The sequence below is a fragment of the Neodiprion virginianus genome, chromosome 3 (genome assembly GCF_021901495.1).
Source record: "Neodiprion virginianus isolate iyNeoVirg1 chromosome 3, iyNeoVirg1.1, whole genome shotgun sequence".
NCBI lineage: Eukaryota > Metazoa > Arthropoda > Insecta > Hymenoptera > Diprionidae > Neodiprion > Neodiprion virginianus.
The window spans coordinates 8944700-8959387 of NC_060879.1; the positions used below are offsets into that span (position 1 = coordinate 8944700).

The 14688-nt window shown below is 39.4% G+C and overlaps 1 long non-coding RNA gene across 1 annotated transcript; it reads left to right on the top strand.

Moving 5' to 3' along the window:
* The first annotated feature begins 8357 nt into the window (after window positions 1-8357).
* Window positions 8358-9122, top strand: LOC124301683 (uncharacterized). Its single transcript, XR_006907537.1, has 3 exons — window positions 8358-8463; window positions 8525-8683; window positions 9050-9122. It is a non-coding gene; the product is annotated as an uncharacterized LOC124301683 (long non-coding RNA).
* Window positions 9123-14688: the final 5566 nt, after the last annotated feature.

Consider the following 14688-nt stretch of genomic DNA (forward strand, 5'->3'; position numbering starts at 1 on the left):
CTTTTCGTTTTTTGTTTATAACAGTTGAAATTTTCAATGGCGGATCGATTAAAAAATACCGGTTTCATCATTTTAAATTCTGAATCTAATGCACCAATCGCCATATTTTTAAGACCATTCTAACGATTTTTCGCAGTGAACTCACTCCTCGACCAGACGACAATGGTGGTTTTTGCGAAAAATCAGTTGATACAGAGGGTGGTTTGGAGTGATTACGAGACAGTTAACGTTGACGGAATAAGTCAGAATCGGAGTTTTTTCACGGTAGCTTAAATCGGTAGGAAAGGACGTTAAATTTCCACGACAGCTCGGAAGGGTAGAATTGAAGTAAACTTTTGACGATAGCTTAAAACGGTAGAAATGACGTGACGTGTTTGAGGATAAATCAGACGGTAGAAATAAGGTGGAATTCAGACAATGACTCGAACGGTGAAGGTAGAGTCAAGTTTTCCGACAGCTTAGCGTTGCGAAAACGAAGTTAGATCTTTACGGTAGCTTGACGGTAGCTGAAGACGGTAGGGACGGCAGAGGCGGTAGAGGCGGTAGAATCGGTAGTATTATTAATTTCGGTAGGTAAAGAACAAGGTCTGACAATTTGTTCGAGCGAAGTTTCGGGCTCTACTGTGGGTCTGGGTTCCGAGGTTGCCCTTGCGAGCGGTTCCCCTGATAGTTTTCCGCACACCGGGTACATGTGGCTCGGGTGTATCCTGTCAACCCACACGTGAAGCAAAATTTCGTGCGTGGCGCGGTGCACTGTCGCTGATGATGTCCAAGTTGCTGGCAATTGTAACATGCAAATCTAGGACGTGTGCGTGCAGTTATTTGTTCTGTAGTCGGTAGAAATCGATTGGAGTCGGCAGACGAAGCGGTAGAAGTTACAGGCAAGTTAACGTTACTCGGATTTACATTCTGGCGGTAGTCATTCCGGTTTCTGGTATGATTCCTCGGTGGTCGTTGATCATAACGCGTGTGAGGTCTAGGATCCGGGGCTTTTCTATTAACGTTCGAGTTTGATCGGTTTTCTTGAATAGACGTTAGATACGCAGCATTAACGTTATCCTTTGGTTCATCCTCTAGATTTAGGTTGGCTAACGCGAATCGCGATTGACGGGAGTTAGCGCGTGTTCCGCGATATGCTAGATCCGGTAGCAGTGAGTTTTCGGGAGTCGGTGGTGCTTGGTATTTATTACTTGCCGTAAAACTCATCTCCAATTGTCGGGCGGTATCCTATAAATCATCAAGATCTTCGAGATCTCTCCGTCTTATCAACACTTGAAAACGCGGTAGCAGGTTTCGATACACGGAAAAAAAAATTCTGTTCGGCGAGCTGTATTCTACAGCTCCAGTAACTATACGCACTCTACGGTCTATCTTGTAGTTACAGCAACTATATATTAGTCAGCTCTGATAGCTGCAAGTTGTTCAGCTCTCACAGCTGGATGGTTTTGCTCTAAGAGCTGTAAGTTGCGCTGTGCTCTGGTGCGTTGACATATTTCATAACCTTCAAATTTCATGAGTATGATTTAAATACAGTTGATAGATAATTGTTTAAATAGTCCATTCTAATATTTAAATGACACTGAATAAATAATGATAATAATGATGAAAAATAATACTAATAGCAATATAATTGTACTATTTAATAATAAGCGCTGTGAGCGGAGCCGAAAGTTCTGGTCTAGCTCTTCGAACGAAGCTGTTTAGCTGAGAGAGCTGAACAACGTACAGCTATGACAGCTGACTAACAGTCAGTTATACGAACCATGCAGTGCTCTTCCAATAACAGAACGTTTAGTTCGACGAACTGTTGACAAGTAACTATCTAATATTTAGTTCCACGAGCTGAATTTTTTTTTCCGTGTCGGCATTATCCGTCTCTTCGTCGTAGGAGAATCCGGGACTTAATCGATCAAAATACGCACGCGTATATGTGAGGTAATCGGCAACTGGCTCATTTTCGCCCTGCGTACGGTTACGGATCTCTTCACGCAATGTAAACTGTAAATTTGGATCACCGAAACTATAACGCCAAGCGTGTTCAAAATCGGAGAAACTGTGCCATTGGGGTCGTTTGCTGCGGAACCAGCACAAAGCTACTCCAGAAAGAAAAAACGGGAGACTGTTAAGGATGTCATTATCGCGTAAATTAAATAAGGTTCTACCCTCCTCTATCCGCGTTGAGAAGGTTTCCGAATCATCATTACGCGATCCTGCAAATTTTAAATTCCATTTTCGCAAAACTCGTATGCCGCGAGTGTATTTGGGGTGTTGTTATTGAAACGCGGCGGTTGAGCTGTCGGGAATGAGTCGAAAGGTTGTCGCGGCGTGTTATGATGGAACGGGGTAGCTTCGCGACGCGGGGTAAAGCTAGGCGGTATCGGAAGGTGTTCTCGCGCAGTGTTTACAATATGCGTCCGGTGTTCCAGAGGACTTTTGATCAGTGCTGTCAGAAAGCGAGTAAAAAGTACCCCTTCCCTAGCAGCTTGCGCGCATCTCACACAACGTCAACGGTGTACGTCGGTGTGTCGGGATGGCGACGGAAGCCGAACGATGCCGAGTCAGCTGACAAATCGAGGGGAAATGTTCCCCTACCAAGCAATGAAGAGAGCGCACACACACAACACAGCTGTGTGACGTTGTGTGTGTGCGCTCTCTTCAGGAAATCATGCGCGGGATCTGTGGAATGGGTACTTTTTACTCGCTTTCTGGCAGCACTGCCTCTGATATCGAAAGCCGGAGCGCTGTTTTGGTTTGACGATAAATCATGCGTATTACCGGGAGAAGTATTATTTAACGACAGATTATTTTCCGTGCTTATTCCGATTTCATGCGTCGATTGTGGGCTTTGTCTTTCGTCCGTCGGTATTCGTAAAGACGATCTGCCGGCTTCGGCATCAAGCGTCGTTTTATCGGGAGTAGCGGGATCGGTCATTTCTCCGCGAGAAATTCGGTAGAATCGGATTAAACGATCTCGTAAGGTCGGTAAAGTTCCTTCTGCCGATAATGCGCGCTGTCTTAGTTCGTAACGTAATTCCGCTGCAGTTAATAAATATATCCACGAGTCCTTTACAGACGGCAACGAAGGCATGTATTATTGTTTGCGATTCACAATACTGCTTGTAGCGAACACGGTTGAGCGAGCGACATACACACGGCTGATCCTGGGTGTCAAAAAGCGGTCACGAGCAAGAAATACGGTCTCACTCGGGAGTTGTCAACAACTATGGCGGGCGATAGAAAAAATTGTTATGGGCCGCGCGCTGCTCTCCGCGAACAATGCGTCGCGTCGGCTAGAAGTAATACTCGCGAGGGATTATTCCGTCGTCGTAATAATATCTGTAATCCGGGATGTTCAGTCCGCTGAATATTTAAGTATTTTGGGTCGATTGGTCATTCAATATCAACTGTTTTTCAAGTACTACTTGAATCTTTGTGTTAGAAACTGACTGAGTAAAAGCGGGAAGAGGTTTCTTTTGTTAATAATAATTTATCTCTTTCTCTCTCTCTCTCGAGTTTTTAACTGAATTATTAACTGGAATTTTTCTGTAACTGGCCTTTTGTGGCCCCACGTTGGGCGCCAATTTGTAACGCTTAATTCTGTTACCCTCGGATGAGGACTTACCGTTGACACTCTGGCGCGATTCTCCACTTATATAAAATATCAAACTATAACAAAATCAATTATGTTGGGCGCCAGTCGCGTTAGCGTCGATTCTCAAGCAATAATACGAATCAATAAAAATAACACAAAACCGTACAAAAAGAATAAATAGAGAACCCGTTGTATAGCTGGCTAGGCTCAGGTATTATGCACACGTACAACCCGGTAGAGTGGCGGTATTCAAGGCAGCTAACAGTAATTGCAGAATTAAAGAAAATAACGAAATAAAGAATAAACTCACGTCAAAAGGAAAATGAACAGGTCAATCGGTCATATATTGTCGAGAAGTTCACATGGTTATACACATGGTTATATAACAAATATTTCATACTGCCGAAAATTATACAAAAATCTCATTCTGTACCTTAGTCGTGATCTAACGCGTCTCAATTCCAGAACCTGAATTCACTTCCAATTCCGTTAATGAAAAATTCTCGAAAAGTTTGTGAACAAAAAAATGACCTGCCAAATCCTGTGAATATCTATCATGAATAAATGATAAAAAAATAAATAAATCTCGCTCAGCTCATTACTAAAATATTGAAAAAACAAACGAAATTGGCGAGATCGTCATGCGGTACCTTTATACTTGTAAGTTTCTAATAACGCCGAGTGCAAAAATTAACGAAAGTTTTGAAGAAATTTTACGAATCGATGTAAACGAATATGAAAAAAAGAAACAAGTAACACGTCCATACATATATATATATATATATATTAGGGTGGTCGTTAAAAATTAAAATCTTTGCGGCGCCCGAAAAAATCCTTCCTTCTGATAAGAAACTACGGGGAAAATTTTGCTTTTGCGATTTAAACAAAAATAACACGTGCCGACGGCCAATTGAAGTTAATTTTTCGATAAAATTATGGTTTTTTTTTTTAATTTGTCTCAGTAGTTAAGTTTGGGTAAAAATCATCAAAAACGGCTTGTAGAAAATTAAATTCTCTACAAAATTTTCAGCAGTGATTTTGATAATAAGTTAGAATTTATAAATTTGATATTGAGATTATTGCGATGGATATGAACGTTATCAGAAACTTAAAGGAACATTTTTATAGAGAATTTAATTTTCTATTAGCCGTATTTAATGATTTTTACCCAAACTTGAATACTGTGACGAATTTAAAAAAAAACTATAATTTGATCGAAAAATTAACTTCAACTGGCGGTCGGCACGTGTTATTTTTGTTTAAATCGCAAAAGCAAAATTTTTCCCGTAGTTTCTCATCAGAAGGAAGGATTTTTTCGGGCGCCGCAAAGATTTTAATTTTTAACGACCACCCTAATATATATATATATCCGTTTCGCAGGGTGACCGCAAAAAGTGAATTCAATTAATAAAGCCCCTGCAGATGTCAAGTGGTGGGCATCAGTTCAACCAAATCTATGCGTCCGTACGTGAGGGGGGTCAGAAAAATCCCGATCACAGTTGTATCGTTCGAAACACCAAGGAGGGTGTCGTAAAGCACCCCTGGCAGTAAGTCTGTATCGCAGGGTATTTGGCGTAGCCGGTTACCTGGCCTTCCGCAGAGGGGTGAATTAATAGTGGACAAAGGACACGAGGAATATCGTAGCGCCTACGGCAGGGCTCCACGAGCGCCTCCCCAAGCCCTTGGAAACTCCACCCCGTACCCTCTGGAATAGAAGCGATTCGACAGAAGTGTGTCCTCGAAGGGTGGCGTCAGTCCCCCACCCCTGTTAAAATAAGAAGGGGGAAAATAGCAGCGGACTAGACGCCTCCGAACCTTGGGGTTTATATCTTCCCTTCATAGAATCGAGTCCTCAGTATCGACGAAAGTTTGGAAAAGACGAGTAGTTAGTGAACAAGTGACTCGCGTCAAATCCAGTTGGACAGAATCGGCTCTTCGGTATCACCGAGAGTTTGGAAGAGCGCGATAGTTGGCGAAACATCGAATCGGTGCGATTCTTGTCGAGAGGCAACAAGATGGATGGAAACCCAAAAGTAGACCACATCTTCCGTCCGTGGGACGTAGAGTGTAAGACCGAGACGTCGCCGATCCAAGTGAACGTCAAGTGCGACCTGATAAATGATAATCAAGTTCTCCCCTCGCCGTCAAGTTACGTTTGTACGCATGCAAGCGGTTGGAGTATCAAAGACATTTGGCTATCGAAGAGGCAGCGAGGGCGCTACAACATCACGAGACTCTTGTTAAACAGAGCAAGAGACTAGGGCCGAAGAAGTTTCCTTGCCCCCACTGCAACGTCGCATTCAGTAACAACGGTCAACTCTAAGGACACATCCGGATCCACACCGGTGAGTTTCGAAACGCTTTTTTTCGGTAGGTACCATAACGATCGGTCAACTTTTTTCCAAGACTCTTACTTTCGACAGTTACGTACTTACTTCTCACTTACAACATACACTTGTCAGCTGTATTCTGAACATGCGGAACGACCCTTATCCTTTTGTCAAGTGTTCGGTAGACCAGAAGAGTCAAAGTGAAGAAAGACCCCTGAATCCCGATTTAAATCCTAAAGAAATAAACTTTCGGTTCACCCATCGAGAACCTTAGTTGGTCAGACCTCGAGTCATCATAGAATTGAAAACAAAATGCAGAATCTATTGGTAGTGTTCGATGATAGATTGAACGATTCGATCGCTGAGGTTTTCATATCTCCGATATTGATCGTTCATTTTTTTTTAAAAATCATTATTTCACCAAGACAATAAAATGACCAAAAAAAATTTTCCAAAAATATTCAACTTGTCTATTTGTTTATAATAAATTTTTAAACAATATACGTTAAAAAATTTTCAGCCAAGCTAATAAACGCAACATATTAATTTAAAAACAAATAAAATTTAAGATTTATGAAAAAAAAATTTTTTCATCACATTAGCCGGATTTTTCCATTCTTGATAACTTTGAAAAATCATTATTAACAAATGAAAAAACTTTCATGAACTCTCACCACTGAATCTTGTTTATTATTTATATAAGAAGAGCTCACAAAAGAAAAAAAATTTATAGACCCATTTTTTAAACTTTTACAAGTGATTTTATGAAAAGTCAAGTCTACGAAAAATGAGTTAATTAACAATGAAATAACTTGAACGAAAATCGAGTTAAAATTTTTTTTTGCTAAGACTACATTCCTTTAAGTGTCTAGATAACACTATAATTTATTTAAACTTTCAAATGAATATTGAATGTTATAAAAAAATTGTTTCGTGTTGCATGCTGCGCTAGGCGGTGACGCCTAGGCACCGAAACGGCCGCGCGGAGCCCTATTTTCAACGTTCAATTAAAATTATAAATAATAAAGTTAGAATTCCGGGAGTACGGACTTTTGCATCGGAAATTTCCTCCTCTTTTAGGATCTTTTTTCAAAATTCCTTTATCTTTTATATTTTTGAAATTATAGCTATGAAACGGAGACTCCCTTTTTTTCTTTTCGTTTTTTGTTTATAACAATTGAAATTTTTAATGGCGGATTGATTAAAAAATACCGGTTTTATCATTTTAAATTCCGAATCCAATGCACCAATCGCCATATTTTTAAGACCATTCTAACGATTTTTCGTAGTGAACTCACTTCTCGACCAGACTACTGACTGAGGTGAGGGCAAAGACTCCTGAACCAAAAACAAAAACCAACCATCAACGCTCGGATATACAAGCCTAAATTACCTGACTCGCCTTTTGTGTGATCTTTTACCATACTTTCCTTATTTTATTAACTAACGCACACTATCATACGACACATAAGAATTGTAAATAATTAAATGACAATAAACTTTGCAATGTACTATCGCAGTGATAAAAAAATTTGCGAATAACGCGTAATATTCCGTTACCGCAGCGCACGAACGCTGTCCAAGCCGCTCGCGCATCGAGCGTTTTTTTTATAAAATCATTCATAATTATAATATTTATAACCCGATTACACTGAAACTTTCGCAGTTCCCGTCTCTAGTTCTCTGGTTCGCTTTACTCACAGCAACAATACGCGTTGCAACTTCCCTTTCTGATGTATCACTTTTCGTGAGTTAGATCCCCATTACAAACGTGCGTAAGAGCTTTGATTTGGAAAGCTTCGCTTCAAAAAGATCTTGCGGATAGAGAAACGTGATCTTAGTTTATTCAGGATTTGAATTGGAACGTTAATTTTTCTGTTTTTTTTTGTTTTTTCGAGCCACCCTCTGTTCAGCTTCAGCAGCTCGAGAATATTTATAAACCGCACTAAATTAGGGATTCGAATGCATAGTTTCAATAAAATATCAAATGATCCATCAATCGATAAATTATTACCGATTCAATCGAGTCTTATTCCATAATTTTTTTCGATTCGATTAACCGATACATCAATTATTTTTAGCTTAGTGGCCATCGCGATGCGGTATATAGGCTGGGAATTCGGGACCAAGATTTTGAATCCATTTCATTATTCGTGAGCGATATATTTTTCTGTATTTCCAAGTACTGTATGTATACCTAAACACCTGGCAACTGTCGCACTAGCAAAGCGGATGTAGGGAAGGTCGCTCGCGTTGATTTTGATAAATCGTTCATTTGGCATAGGACTAATTTTACGAACTTTATTTTTTAGTAAACAACAATCAGCAAGGAATTTGGAATCCAGAGGGGATTCGGGTGGATCCCAACCAGCCACCACCTCCGGGCATTGAGGTGCAACCTCAATGTCCCGGAGGTGTCAATGTACAGCTGAGGCCCCCGGTCCAGCTACAGCAGCCGGGGGTGGCGTGAACGGTCAACCCTCCTACGCGCGGCCCCAGTGGTATGGATGGCGGCAGGAGCCTCATCAGCCCCTAACGCCGGTAAGTAATCTCGTGTTTTCGTACACAATTACGCGTGTGCTCATGCATTTTCTTCGCCTAGATTCCGGAACTGTACGGCGAGCGACAGGGGCTGTTGATGGCGGCCGCTGTTCAGCCGCCACCGCCGCCACTCCAGTCGCCGACGATGCTGGTTCCGCCGCCCTCTCCTGCTGCCTCTTCGGCGGCGAGGCCTGCTCGCGCGGCTAGCCCGACGCTAGAGGTACGTCCCCAACTACACATTTTATTGTTTCTAATTTTTTTTTGCAGTTATTGAAAGAGTCTGTCTAAGAATTAAAAAGTGGTTTAATTGTGTAGTTTTCAAAAACTATGCAGTAGCCGGTATAATGTCACGATGACCGTCAGTAGATATCTTCGGGAAGCATACCATATTTTTCTGACACATTTTTATTGCCCAAGGAGTTGGGATGTTATACCCTCGCCGTGTGTGACCGCTGTATACTCTCATTGCCGTGGCGAAACAGTTTTACTTTTCACTGTTTTCGTATTTTATAATTTCATATAGAATAGCTGCTCATCGGTCAAAAATGCTCGTGACATTGAATCACAATTATTTGGTTGTTGATAGGAACGGATCACGGAGGCCGTCCGGGTGGCGGTGGCAGCCGCTATGGCCACCGGCGGACCCGTTTCTCGAGGGGAAGGCGGCCGCCGAAACCGATACCGCCGCCGTCGAGGAGGTGGTAGGGGAAACCGCAGGGGCGGGAGTGGGGGGCGGAACCAGCCCACGTTTAATTTTTATCAAATTTAAATTTTCCGAATAAAATATAATTTTGTAAAATACTCTCCTCGATCTGGTCAGTACTATTCATTTCACAACTTTCCATAATCCTCCTATTTACGAATCACGTTGAAGAAAACCCTACCGTGCAGCCCGAGGGGGAAATAACTCGGTGAATTGCCATGTCGATAGGTTTGTAAATTCATTATAATGCACCTGAATCAATCAGAATTGATTGAATTAATACGAAATAAGTGAATTAATAAGCATTAACTGAACCACTAAAAGCTCTCACTGAAATAATGAGAATTAACTGGAAAATAAATGAATAGATAGATAGATTCTTTATTTGCCTTATTAGATGTTTCTAATGTTTACAAATTGAGTTCGGAGTTGTACATTTTGATTCTTAGCTTAACTTACTAATTAATTAATTATAAATCGCTTAATCTAGAATATTGTTGTTAGAAATGCGTAATTCTCTTAGCCTACATAATTGTTCAACATAAACATAAATTTTATTAAGTTGAATTGGATTGTTCATTTGACATACTTCGACGACATTAAGATTATTTATTGTAACATTTATATTATTCACAAACTTGCCTCTTATATCCCGGTACAATGGGCATTCCATAAGAAAGTGCTTAAGAGTATCGAATGCTCCATCCTGACATGTTGGACACGGCTCGAATGGGTTAAACTTATTCACTTTTTTGTTTACATATAGACTGAAACCATAATTATTTGCCGTTCTAAGTTGTGCCATAACTTTTTTAATCTTTAGCGGGACCGTACTATGAAGATATTGATTACTTGGTTTGTTGTATAAATCTGGGGTTTCTGGATAGGCAATTCTGTAAACTTGCGCTTTTATTTTGTCTGTTAAGGTTTGTTTGTACTTTCTTAACAGAATTTTACCTACTCTCTCCCACTCTTTACCGTCAAACGAGTCAAGCACACACATATACCTTTCATCTATTGCTTTTATAAACTTGCCAACCTCGGTAAACCAATTATATTCAGAAGATTCATAACCGCTTTTATATAGCTCTATCTGTTTTTTAAGACATAACAATGGGTATCTATTTTCTTCCATCTTTAGCACTTTTACTATCCAGCCCCATGTGAGCTTCCAAATATTATACGCTAAATCAATTCTGTTTGTCTCATACTTTACCAGATTATTCGGAGTTGTACGTTTTATACATAATATCTTCTTATAGAATTCAGTGGTGAGGCTATCAATTTCGTTTATGTATCTGAGAGCCCACACAGGGGCTGCATATAGTGCTATCGAAGAAATCATACTATCAAATAGTGTGTTAATACTATCAAAATCATACATTCTAGCTTTATAAATAACTGTGTTTACGGCGCCTATTGCGGTTCTTGCTTTACTTATTGCACTCGTCATTGCCAAGCGCCCCCTTCCTGACGCTGATATAGGTATCCCAAGATATGTGAAATTTGACACTATTTCTATGTTTTTTGCATTGTAATAGAATTTAAGATTTTTTGGTATCTTTCCTGCTTTTCTGCAGTACAATATATGGGATTTGTCTACATTTACAGTTAACCCATTTTTTTCACAGTATTTGTGTAGAATTTTAAGTTTTTTCGCGACATCAGCTTTATTATTTGCAATTATTGCTAGGTCGTCAGCATATAGAAGTAATAGTACGTCAGTTAGAATGTTTAAACTTGTGCCATAGAGGCCTTCTTCCCGGAAGTATTCCTCCATGTCCGCGATAAAGAGAATAAACAAAAGGGGACTAAGGATTTCTCCTTGTAGTACCCCTTCCGTTATATCTATCCTATCCGTTAGACCCTCTGGAGTTTTTATTCTTATATGCGCCTTACCATAGAGGTCATTCAGTATCCTTACATACTTTGCACTAACGCCCATATTTAAAAGTTTTGCCCATAAATACCTATGTATTATTGTGTCGAATGCTCTTTTTAAATCCACGAATATGATAAATAATGTACCCTTTTTTTGCCTTAGTTTTGCATGGATTAACTCAAACAGTACATATAAGTTGTGCATACAACTTCGGTTTGACCTAAAACCCGCCTGACCTTCAGGTAGTATTTTACATTTTTCTGCCCAAGTATATAGCCTTTCAGCCAATAAAGATGTGAAAAGCTTTGTTATATGATTAACCAGAGAAATTCCCCTGTAATTCGCTGGGTCTTTCTTATCACCTTTTTTAAACAACATTGTTAAGATTATACTTGACCAGCTTTCAGGGACAATTTCATCGCGCAAAATTTTATTGAAAAGACTAAGTAAGTAATATTTCCAGTTTTGCGAGCAACTCCGGTAAAATTCATTTGTGATTTTATTTTCCCCAGGCGATTTACCGTTTTTCGACTTATTAAGTACTTTATTTAATTCTTTTATAGTGAAATCCTCGTCCAGGTAAGGATCTAATACTCCCGAATATATATTACTATTTGGTTCTATCTTTTTTTGCAACTTCTCATAAAAGCTAATCCATTGTTTACCTGTTATTTCTGGTGGTACATATTTTTTAACCCTGTATTTATTCAGCGCTTTCCAAAATTCCTGGGCGTTCCTAGCATCGTTAATTTTTTCTGTTAACTTCACAAAATATTCTTTACGCTTACATTCATATAGGGCTTTATAACATTTTAAAGTTTCTCGGTACTTAATTCTATCCTGTTCCCTAAAATTATTTTTTCTATAAATTCTCAGATTACAATTTACACTTTTCTTTAACTCTTTACATTCTTTGTCTACCCATGGTTGCTTTTCGTCTGTTTTTATATTATGTACTTCACGCACCATATTCAGCTCATATGCTGATTGGGTGATAGCCAGGTGAAACCTTTTTTCAATTTCGTCTATCGTTTCTATTTCCGTATTTAGACCCACGAGCGGCGACCACCTTAAGTGTTGTTTGTACATGAGTTTATAGTTGTTATCCCAACAATATTTGATTTGCTTACTTGGTCTCGCCCTGACTATATTATTACCATTTAAAACAAGTTTGATTGGAAAATGATCAGAAAAATTAATATTATAAAGTACCTCAAAATCCTGAATTTTTTCAAGCCCTAGTTCATTAGACAACGCGAGATCAATTATACTACTTCCCTTACCGGTGAAGGTTGGTTTCGCCGGACTATCACTTACAGTTTTACCATTTACTACTATGAAGTTATTAGTGTCAATAAAATTATTTACTGCTTCCCCTCTTTTGTTGAGCGTACAGTCGGAAAACGTTCCATCTCCGTTAAGATTTGTTTCACTTAGAATTTCATCAGGTATTTGGATAGGGTTACCTATCCTCGCGTTGTAGTCTCCCATCAAATAAATTGGCTCTGACGGAAATTGATTCACTATGCTTTCTGCTACCTCACTGAAGTTTTTTAGGTCATTATTAAAGTGCTCGTCACTTGGCCTAAGATACGTGAAACCCACTATGAATACACTACTCCGATTTACTATACGCACAAAACAGTTGTTATATGACATGTGTACTATCGTTTTATCAAGTTTCTTATTTAACAGTATTAACATTCCACCACTGGCACGCCCGTGTACGTTGTCCTTGGTTGCGTTTATCCAGGTTAGATCGTAGTTGTTTGTCCAAGCGTTTAGTGGGACTTCACTCATGGTCCATGTTTCAATGAGGCACATGATGTCGTGTGCGTTGAGTTGTGATTGACTATAAAAGTTTTTTATTCCTCTGACATTCCATACGATTAGACTAAGAGAATTCGCTTCTTGTTATTGTTGCTCCATCATTGTGATTTTGTTTTCTTGACGAGTTTTGTTCTTGTTCAGCGGTTGTGTCGGAATAAGTTCCTGAGAGCCCTCGTCCCAGGCCATCCATCTGCCATCGACGTTCACCTTATTCCAGTAAAATTTTACAGATGAGCCGGCTTCTCTTTTCGATTTTACCGCATTCCTGAGGTTCCATCTTTCACGAGCCTGGGATTCGGTAAGATCGCTTTCAACAAATATCTTTGTTCCCTTTAGCGCTGATTTTTTGTTTAACATAATTAAGCTTTTGTCTTCAGCGTTTCGTATCGTTATCTTGTAGATATTTTTGTCTACTCCCAAGATTTCCAGGTTACTGTGTGCATTGCGTAGATTGAATTTTGTTTCCAGTAGTTCGCTTACAATTTTTTCACTGGCGTTGATGTTACTGGTTGCCGCCAAACCTTTGATTACTATGTTCTGTCTTCTGCTCGCTCTATCTTTGTTCTCCTGTCGCTTTACATAGTTCACCAGATATTCAATTTCTTTTATTTGTCTTCCTCCTGCGCTTGACTGGCCTCCTTCAGCTGGTTTCTCATTTATTTTTCCTTCAAAAGCTTTCACTTTTTCTTTGATTTCACTCTGTTCTTTTTTCAGCTCATTACAGTCATTTTTAATGACATTTATTTCCTTCGCATGCTCAATCTTCATGTCGTTCAGCTTTTCTAGAAATTTTTCCTCCAGCCTGTTTAGGTTTGTGCTGCTCTCCAGCCTGAAACTCTTGATTTCCTCCAATATTTTCTCGGAAGCCATGTCCGTTGGTGGGGATGCAGCGACGGGTGAATACTCTTCCAAACTGTTGCTCAGCTCGTTGCTTTCCGTGAAAGCCTTCTTTCGCTGCGCTAGTTTTGGGGACTTTTCTGAGAAACTTTTCTCAAAACTGTCCTCTAACTCCCTTTTCCTTTTATTAAACAGTTCTTTAATTGAACCTGCTGAGTCTGAACGATGGATCAGGAAACTTTCCGGGGTTGTAGGTCTTCCAGGTCTTCGTTTTTCAAAGTTGGCGCCTACCGGTGATTTTAACTGCTTGTTGTCCACTTTTTCAGCTTTTGGTAAGACACCTACTATCGATAGTGCAGGAGCCGTTGTATCGACATTTATAGCCCTCCTACTTTCGGACATAACCTTATCTCCGGTTACGTTATTTAATTTTAGTAGTTTTAACCGATTATCACACCCGTTTTTTATTATTTACATACTCAAATACTCCTATTTTTTTTTTGTCTTTCCGATTAACTATACGCTTTTGATTTTACTATACTATTTACTTGTTTTTTTCACACTGGATGCTAACACACTAAACGTGCACATCCACACTCTATCAACTCACACATCGAACTCGAAAATAAATGAATTCTGAAAAATTAAGTCAAGCTGATTTGTATTAGTTTGGATTCATGCCTGAATTATCTGTTTACTTCGAAATAAAATTGAGGTATTACTACGGTAAGCTCTATGGTCTGTAATCCAGCTCGATTTTTTTTAAACTTTTAATTTGGATAACGATTAATCTCTCTACAAATTTTCAACAGAATTGTTTCATGCATTTACTAGAAAATCAGGGTTGAAGTCACCACTCGTAACACGTATTCCCTATACCGATAAAACAAAACGCGAATGTTTTTTTTTATATTGTACTTCACCCATCCGCATCAATCTGATGGAAAATAAATATCTGGCAGAGAAGAAATAC